Source organism: Hyperolius riggenbachi, chromosome 10 (genome assembly GCF_040937935.1).
Source record: "Hyperolius riggenbachi isolate aHypRig1 chromosome 10, aHypRig1.pri, whole genome shotgun sequence".
NCBI classification, from domain to species: Eukaryota; Metazoa; Chordata; class Amphibia; order Anura; family Hyperoliidae; genus Hyperolius; species Hyperolius riggenbachi.
Window position 1 is genome coordinate 55,372,474 of NC_090655.1, and position 9,894 is coordinate 55,382,367.

Consider the following 9,894-nt stretch of genomic DNA (forward strand, 5'->3'; position numbering starts at 1 on the left):
AGACAGGACAATCACTGGATATAGTGGATACCAACAAATTATCACAGGTATACACTGAGTGTTACACAGGGTATGTCCAAGATTAATCAGGGGGGACAACAGCACAGCGCTTAAAAATCAATGAGGGGGACAGACAGGCCAAAATAATAGATTTAAAAAATACTAACCATTTCAGCTCTTGTTAATTGTGGTTGTTGGTCAGCAGCCGCTGCACCAGAAGTTGAGGGGACTGATGTCTCCATTTCTTCTACGATCCTGGTAAAGAAGAAATTGTAAATTATTTTCTGCATAATAACAACTATATAACGTAGTAAAATTAGTTTGACAGTCCGCAGGACTACTATACTACCTGGGGGATATAGGAAGCTCACAGGCCAGCTCAAGTAACTGTAGGGAAGGAGGAAAGGCCGCATGAGTACTATACTACCTAGGGGGGATAGGAAGCTCACTGGCCACCTCAAATAACTGTAGGGAAGGAGGAAAGGCCGCATGACTACTATACTACCTGGTGGTGGATAGGAAGCTCACAGGCCAGCTCAAGTAACTATAGGGAAGGAGGAAAGGCCGCATGAGTACTATACTACCTGGTGGTGGATAGGAAGCTCACAGGCAAGCTCAAGTAACTGTAGGGAAGGAGGAAAGTCCGCATGAGTACTATACTACCTGGTGGTGGATAGGAAGCTCACTGGCAAGCTCAAGTAACTGTAGGGAAGGAGGAAAGGCCGCAGGACTACTATACTACCTGGGGGATATAGGAAGCTCACAGGCCAGCTCAAGTAACTGTAGGGAAAGAGGAAAGGCCGCATGACTACCATACTACCTGGTGGTGGATAGGAAGCTCACAGGCCAGCTCAAGTAACTATAGGGAAGGAGGAAAGGCCGCATGAGTACTATACTACCTGGTGGTGGATAGGAAGCTCACAGGCCAGCTCAAGTAACTGTAGGGAAAGAGGAAAGGCCGCATGACTACTATACTACCTGGTGGTGGATAGGAAGCTCACAGGCCAGCTCAAGTAACTATAGGGAAGGAGGAAAGGCCGCATGAGTACTATACTACCTGGTGGTGGATAGGAAGCTCACAGGCCAGCTCAAGTAACTGTAGGGAAAGAGGAAAGGCCGCATGAGTACTATACTACCTGGTGGTGGATAGGAAGCTCACTGGCCAGCTCAAGTAACTGTAGGGAAAGAGGAAAGGCCGCATGACTACCATACTACCTGGTGGTGGATAGGAAGCTCACAGGCCAGCTCAAGTAACTATAGGGAAGGAGGAAAGGCCGCATGACTACCATACTACCTGGTGGTGGATAGGAAGCTCACAGGCCAGCTCAAGTAACTGTAGGGAAAGAGGAAAGGCCGCATGACTACCATACTACCTGGTGGTGGATAGGAAGCTCACAGGCCAGCTCAAGTAACTGTAGGGAAGGAGGAAAGGCCGCATGAGTACCATACTACCTGGTGGTGGATAGGAAGCTCACAGGCCAGCTCAAGTAACTGTAGGGAAGGAGGAAAGGCCGCAGGACTACTATACTACCTGGTGGTGGATAGGAAGCTCACAGGCCAGCTCAATTAACTGTAGCGAAGGAGGAAAGGCCGCATGACTACTATACTACCTGGGGGGGGGGGGGGGGGAGGAAGATCACAGGCCTGCCAAAGTAACTGTATGGAAGGAGGAAAGGCCGCATGAGTACTATACTACCTGGGAAGGATAGGAAGCTCACTGGCCACCTCAAATAACTGTAGGGAAGGAGGAAAGGCCGCATGACTACTATACTACCTGGTGGTGGATAGGAAGCTCACAGGCCAGCTCAAGTAACTGTAGGGAAAGAGGAAAGGCCGCATGACTACCATACTACCTGGTGGTGGATAGGAAGCTCACAGGCCAGCTCAAGTAACTGTAGGGAAGGAGGAAAGGCCGCAGGACTACTATACTACCTGGTGGTGGATAGGAAGCTCACAGGCCAGCTCAATTAACTGTAGCGAAGGAGGAAAGGCCGCATGACTACTATACTACCTGGGGGGGGGGGGGGGGAGGAAGATCACAGGCCTGCCAAAGTAACTGTATAGAAGGAGGAAAGGCCGCATGAGTACTATACTACCTGGGAAGGATAGGAAGCTCACTGGCCACCTCAAATAACTGTAGGGAAGGAGGAAAGGCCGCATGACTACTATACTACCTGGTGGTGGATAGGAAGCTCACAGGCCAGCTCAAGTAACTATAGGGAAGGAGGAAAGGCCGCATGAGTACTATACTACCTGGTGGTGGATAGGAAGCTCACAGGCCAGCTCAAGTAACTGTAGGGAAGGAGGAAAGGCCGCATGACTACTATACTACCTGGGGGGGGGGGGGGGGGGGGAGATCATAGGCCAGCAAAACTAACTGTAGGGAAGGAGGAATGGGGGAAGGACTAATATACAACCTGCTGCAGAGGAGGATGGTAGATAGTAATCTCAAAGGACAGCAAAACTAAATGGAGAGAAGGCGGCAACATAACTGAAATCCTCCAATAAATGGAGTATTTTAGCGAAGCCCACTCATCTACTATAAAGAACGATTGTTATGAGTGAAACACTGTGGACAGCATTACCAACTCCTTCTCTGTCCAAAAAAATGTTCATATACACAAAAACACACATAAATTTGTATGTATGTATATATAAATATATATATATATGTATATATATATTTATATATATATATATAGAGGCGTAGCTAGGGTTTTCAGCGCCCGGGGACAAAGACAGTTTTTGCGCCCTGCCCCGGACAGTCCTGCAGCGCGCAAAAAAAATGGGTGTTGCTGTTGCCACGCATCAGAATGTGGGCATGGTTTGGGTGGAGCTAGGACTATGGCAGAGATTAGATTGTGAGCTCCTCTGTGGCCTGTCAGTGACATGACTATGTACTGTGTAAAGTGCTGCAGAAGATGTCAGTGCTGTCTACAGTAAATACATAATATATATTATACTGTGAGCTCCTCTGAAGACAGTCAGTGGCATGACTATACTCTGTAAAGTGCTGCAGAAGAGGCCAGTGCTATATAAAAACATAATAATAATAATAATAATAATAATAATAATAATAATAATATGGTAGGACATTCGATTATGACTATGGTAGGATTAGATTGTGATCTCCTTGAGGACACTTAGTGACATAACTATTTACTCTGTAAAGCACTACAGAAGATGTTGGAAGGACATTAGACTAGGAGTATGGTAGGATTAGACTGTGAGCTCCTCTGAGAACACTCTGTGACATTACTGGGTACTCTGTAAAGTGCTGCAGAAGAGATGTCAGTGCAGTATAAATACATTATAAAAATATTAAATAGGTAGTACATTAGACTGTGGCAGGATTAGAGTGTGAGCTCCTCTGAGGATAGTCAGTGACATCATGACTATGTACTCTGTAAAGTGCTGCAGAAGATGTCAGTGCTATATAAATACATAATAATAAAAATATGGTAGGACATTAGACTATGACTATGGATAGTACTGGATCTGGCAGGCTGCACCATTGTCAAAAGATGGGAGGGGCGGACCTTCACAGCTAATGGTGCATCCTATCCTTTCCTGCTTACTGTGTCCTGGAATAGAAAGACAGATGGGGAGAGGGCTCGGGGAATGTATGCAGAGCACAGCAGCAACAATGGCATTATGGCAATACGTATTATTGCATTTTATTAAATGACCACTATTGCAAAAAAAGTAAGCAGTTAAAAACTGACAGAACCGACAGGTTTTGGACTAGTACACCTCCTCATGGGGGATTCTCAGGGTTAACTTTGTTTTCAGAAGCACTTCCTGAATGGCAGTTTAACTGCCAAAACAGTAAGATATCAGCCAGCGTCCCTACTCACTCGCATACTATTTTGGCAGTTAGACTTAGCAACTGCCATTCAGGAAATGCTATTGAAATCAAAGAAAAGCTTGAGAATCCCCCATGATGAGATGGACTGTTCTAAAACCTTTCAGTTCTATCAGCTTTTAACTGCTTACTTTTTTCACGATAGTGGTCCTTTAATATAATGCTATTAATCCTGTTCTGCAATGCACCCCTCCTACAGTGACCAGATTTTTCTGGGCCCAACCTGGGACAGGGGGCAGGAGGGACACGTTGGTGCAACAAAAATGGGTGTGGGCATGGCATTACGTGGGTGGAGCTGTTATGTAACCTGTAACAGTGAGACAGCAGCCCAGAGTTTCCTCCCAAAACAGTTAAGCAAAAGTGACCCTTTATGGCCACTAATGACATAATTTGCCGAACAATTGTTTATAAATGATTTACAAATGAACGATTGGAAATGATTGTTAGGGACCACTTGTGGGCAAAAATCTCCTAACCAATCCGGTCAGATTAATAAAATTGATCCTATTTACAGTTCGATCCCGTCAATCTGATCGGATTGGTTAGGAGATTTTTGCCCATTAGTGGTCCCAAACAATAATTTCCGATCTTTTATAAGAATCGTTTGTAAACGATCATTCTGGAAATTGTATTGTTAGTGGCCACCTTAAGGATGATTAGACAACACTCCCCACAACACATAAGAAAGCAGTGTTTCCACCATGATCTGGTGAAATGGGAATTTCGCATCATGGATGTGCAGACGATAAATCTGCTGAAACTGCGTAATGCATACCATTTAGTAATCATGAGCCCCCAAAACGCAAAAAGCAGCAACAATAACCCCAAAGCAGAAAATGCAGCCAACTATGACAATCAAGTAATAAAATTTAGCAACCGTTACCTCCAACACAAGAACTTCAAGAACCATTACCTCCGACACATGAAATGCAAATATCAATACCTCCTACATATGAAATGCAAGAACCATTACCTCGGACACGTGATATGCAACAACTGTTACTTCCAACAAATGAAATGCAGCAAACGATTCCCCCAACACATGCAATGAGGCAAACGTTACTTCTGAAATATGAAATGCAGAAAATAGGAAATGAGGTAAACATTACCTCCTACACATTAAATTTCAGTAAACGTTACCTCCCCACACATGAAATGGAGCACACATTTGAAACGCACATACATATATGAAATGCAGCAAATTTTACCTCAGGCATAAATGCATTCAATGTTCCCGACCAATGGGTGCTGGTGGGATGGAGCTGTTGAGTGGGGTGGGAGGGGGACACTAACTGGGCGAGGAGAAGGGTGACACTGACTGGGTGGGGAGGAGGGCGACACAAGGTGGGGAGGAGTGTGACACAAGGTGGGGAGGGGGACACTGACTGGATGGAGAGGAGGGTGACACAAGGTGGGGAGGAGGGTGACACTGACTGGGTGGGGAGGAGGGTGACACAAGGTGGGGAGAAGGGGCATACTGAGTGGGTGGGGAGGAGGGTGGCACAAGGTGGGGAGGAGGGTGACACTGGGTGGGGTGGAGGGGGATACTGACTGGGTGGGGTGGAGGGGGATATTGACTGGGTGGGGAGGAGGGAGACACCGACTGGGTGGGGAGGAAGGTGACACCGACTGGGTGGGGAGGAGGGTGACACTGACTGGGTGGGGAGGAGGGTGACCCTGACTGGGTGGGGAGGAGGGGGATCCTGACTGGGTGGGGAGGAGGGGGACCCTGACTGGGTGGGGAGGAGGGGGACCCTGACTGGGTGGGGAGGAGGAAGACCCTGACTAGGTGGGGAGGAGGGTGATACTGACTGGGTGGGGAGAAGGGGGACACTGACCGGGTGGGGAGGAGGGGGATACTGACTGGGTGGAGAGGAGGGTGATACTGACTGGGTGGGGAGGAGGGTGATACTGACTGGGTGGGGAGGAGGGGGACACTGACTGGGTGGGGAGGAGGGTGACATTGACTGGGTGGGGAGGAGGGGGATACTGACTGGGTGGGGAGGAGGAAGACCCTGACTAGGTGGGGAGGAGGGTGATACTGACTGGGTGGGGAGAAGGGGGACACTGACCGGGTGGGGAGGAGGGGAATACTGACTGGGTGGAGAGGAGGGTGATACTGACTGGGTGGGGAGGAGGGGGACACTGACTGGGTGGGGAGGAGGGTGACATTGACTGGGTGGGGAGGAGGGGGATACTGACTGGGTGGGGAGGAGGGAGACACAAGGTGGGGAGGAGGGTGACACTGACTGGGTGGGAAGGAGGGGGACACTGACTGGGTGGGGAGGAGGGTGACATTGACTGGGTGGGGAGGAGGGGGATACTGACTGGGTGGGGAGGAGGGAGACACTGACTGGGTGGGGAGGAGGGAGACACTGACTGGGTGGGCGGGGAGGTTGACACTTAGTGCAGAGGAGACACTGACAGAGTGCTCTCACCATATTCTTATTTTCCTGCTTGTCTCCTCTGGTAGCTGCATCAGTTGGAGGGGAGGCGGGAGCATGCTGGGGTTCCAAGCGGCTCAGGCAGGCTGGAGAGAAAACTACTTGCTGGAGCAGCTGCAGCCGGCAAGTCACAGGCTCACAGCAAGTGTGTGGATGCGGGGTGGCGGCAGGACAACAAACCGCACGTGGGTGGCTTGGAGGGCGGGTCCTTCCCGAAGCAAACTTGAGTAGAGCTGACATGGCCAGGTGGCTCCGCGATTGGAGGGTGGGTAGAGTGGCACTCTGGGGGCGGAGCTGAGCCGGCCAGGAGGCAGCGTGATTAGAGGGTGGTGAAGCAGCATCTCCAGACAAAACTTGGGTATGGGCTGCTTGCTCCGCTCTACTCCGCCCCCCTCCACACTCACACACAGTTCCCTGCCAGCCTTGGAGCCTCCTCCTCAACAGTGAATGGCTCCAGCTGGCTATGCTGAACGCTGCGTTCCACTTGCACACGCTGCGCGGCGGCAGCGGCTAGTGTTGGGCGAACAGTGTTCGCCACTGTTCGGGTTCTGCAGAACATCACCCTGTTCGGGTGATGTTCGAGTTCGGCCGAACACCTGGTGGTGTTCGGCCAAACTGTTCGGGGTTCGCCGAACTACTGAATGCATGGCCGAACAGGGCCCCTGTTCGGCCGAACAGGGCCCTGTTCGGCCGAATACTGCCCCCCATGGGGTCGCAGGCATAAGGGGGGAGCATGCCCCGATCGCGGGGGGGTCGGAAATTCCCCCCACCCCCTCCGCTAGCGCTCCCCCCTCTGCCCGCTTCCCCATACAAAAAGTTTGAAACAAGTTCAATAGTACCTGGGCTGGTGGCACTGGCTGGCAGTGGAGTGAGGAGGAGGAGGAGTCCGAGTAGCAGAGTGACGTTGAGGCCGGGCAGCGGGCGGTTCAGCGCTAGTACCCTTGTGGTACTTCCGCCCTTTCTCTGACCTCACGTCCTCTGCATACGAGGGTACGCATCACGCGTACCCTCGTATGCGTCATCACGCAGAGGACGTGAGGTCAGAGAAAGGGCGGAAGTACCACAAGGGTACTAGCGCTGAACCGCTCGCTGCCCGGCCTCAACGTCACTCTGCTACTCGGACTCCTCCTCCTCCTCACTCCACTGCCAGCCAGTGCCACCAGCCCAGGTACTATTGAACTTGTTTCAAACTTTTTGTATGGGGAAGCGGGCAGAGGGGGGAGCGCTAGCGGAGGGGGTGGGGGGAATTTCCGACCCCCCCCGCGACCGGGGCATGCTCCCCCCTTATGCCTGCGACCCCATGGGGCCCCCAAAATGGGCATGTTCGGGGGTCCCATTGACTCCCATTGAGTTCGGCGTTCGGGCCGAACATGCCGAACATCTGGCCCATGTTCGGCCTGTTCGGCCCGAACCCGAACATCCAGGTGTTCGCCCAACACTAGCAGCGGCGTGTGACGTCACTTGGGACGTCACACTACTAAGACTGGCCGAACCTGCCCCTGACTCCCGAGCAAGGGAAAAGACGATTAAAAAAAAAAAAATGACCTTGCACTGGGCGCCCTTAGGGATCTAGCGCCTGGGGGCACATGTCCTACCCCGACCCCCCCAAGCTATGCCCCTGTTCAGGTGACTACCTCTTGAAGCTCATCAAGAGAATGCCAAGAGTGTGCAAAGCAGTAATCAAAGCAAAGGGTGGCTACTTTGAAGAACCTAGAATTTGACATTTTCAGTTGTTTCACACTTTTTGGTTATGTACTATACTTCCACATGTGTTAATTCATAATTTGGATGCCTTCAGTGTGAATCTACAATGTTCATAGTCCTGAAAATAAAGAAAACTCTTTGAATGAGAAGGTATGTCCAACTTTTGGTCTGTACTGTACGTCCATTGAGTTCAGAGTTAAGTACAACACTAGCCTGCACCCTCACATATCCCTGTTGTTCTAGAGGACATCGAAAAACCCTTATAAGAGGAGCCAGGGCCGGGCCGAGGTATAGGCTGGAGAGGCTCCAGCCTCAGGGCGCAGAGTAGGAGGGGCGCACAATTCATTTAGCTGTCATTCCTAATTGTATTAAAAGCAGAAAGAAATAAGAAAACGGGATATATAGCAGTGACTGCAAGCCAGATAACTAGATATTAAGCTGTTGGGGAGGTTGTGGGCCCTGTGGCACCTCTTAGTCTAATAGCAATCAGTGTGTGACGGCTGCGGTGGCAGGAATGGAGGGGCACACTTTGGTGTCTCAGCCTTGGGTGCTGGAGGAACTTGTCCCGCCTCTAAGAGGAGCAGTTGAAAAAGTCACGGCCAAAAATGGATGCAATTGTTATTTATCGATATATGTGGGCTCAATTGTTTATCGATATATGTGGGCACAATTGTTATTTATCGTAATATAGAAAGCCGTTACGTTATTTAGCGGGCGGTGGCAATTAAATTGAAATGTATTGTATTATTGTTAGCAGGGATCGGGGGTGTTAGGGTTAGGCACCACTAGGGGGAACTTAGAGTTAGGCAACACCAGGATGGTTTTAGGGTTAGGCACCACCACAGGAAGTTGCTCTTAGAGATCGGAAGACCTCCAGTGAGAAGGAGGTAATGTGTTCAGCTTCAGCCTGCCGCTGCTGCCACGAACTCCACCAATGATTGCAGGAGGGAGAGCGCTGAGAGGAGAGCCCGAGGTGAGGGGGGGGGGATTTCCCCCCCTCCCCACCGATCTGTCACACTCTCCTCTTATGCTGTGACCCCTCCTGCCCCCCAAAAGTCCCTGATTTTTATTTATTTATTTATTTATTTGCAGGGGGGCCCGGGGATTTCTAGGTACGCCCCTGTATGCTAGCATCCCAAATTGTTATTTCCCTTTTAATGCATCCCAAATTTTATTTGCTTTAGCTGCAGCGACTCGGCATTGAATATGGTTATGTAGCTTGTCATAGTGTGGGTTGCAGGCTCAGAGTGTTCCTCACGCCCTAACTGTAGAGTCGTAGTGCCATTCACTCAACCTTCTGTCTGTATGTTTATGCCTCTGAAAGCTTCTCCATCATGCACCGGATTACCGCCCATTTTCCCTTTCCCATATCAAGAGTATGCAACTACAGCAGCGACACTAATGTATCTGTATAGCACTAATTCCCCACAGTGCCACCTGCAGGTTCCAGCTTGATCCTGACAGGCAGCACAAATAGCCCATGTGTATTGTGCCTTTATTTTATAAGCTGCTTTTGTTATAGGCTTTAATCACTCCGGAGATTTGATCTTTTGCTCATGAATTCCTCAAGGTCTCCTTGACTGGGGGAATGGTGAGGGCATGGATTGGGGTGTGGCAGGGGTGTGTCCTTCCCCAAGGTGTCGTCCTTTCTCCGAACACTGGTAATCCAGCGCAGGAGACTTGGGCGCAGCTGGCGCCACCATAGGCCGTAAAAGGAATTACGGCTATAGCAGCGCGCAGGGAGTAACTTCGGCACCGTGACAAGACAGAGCTGAAGTTACTTTTAAAACACAATAATTCAGCTTCCAGCAATTGCTGGAAGCCGAATTATTTCATTCCCCACTATCCATGGTGGCCTGGAGGGGGAATAGTATTTAACAC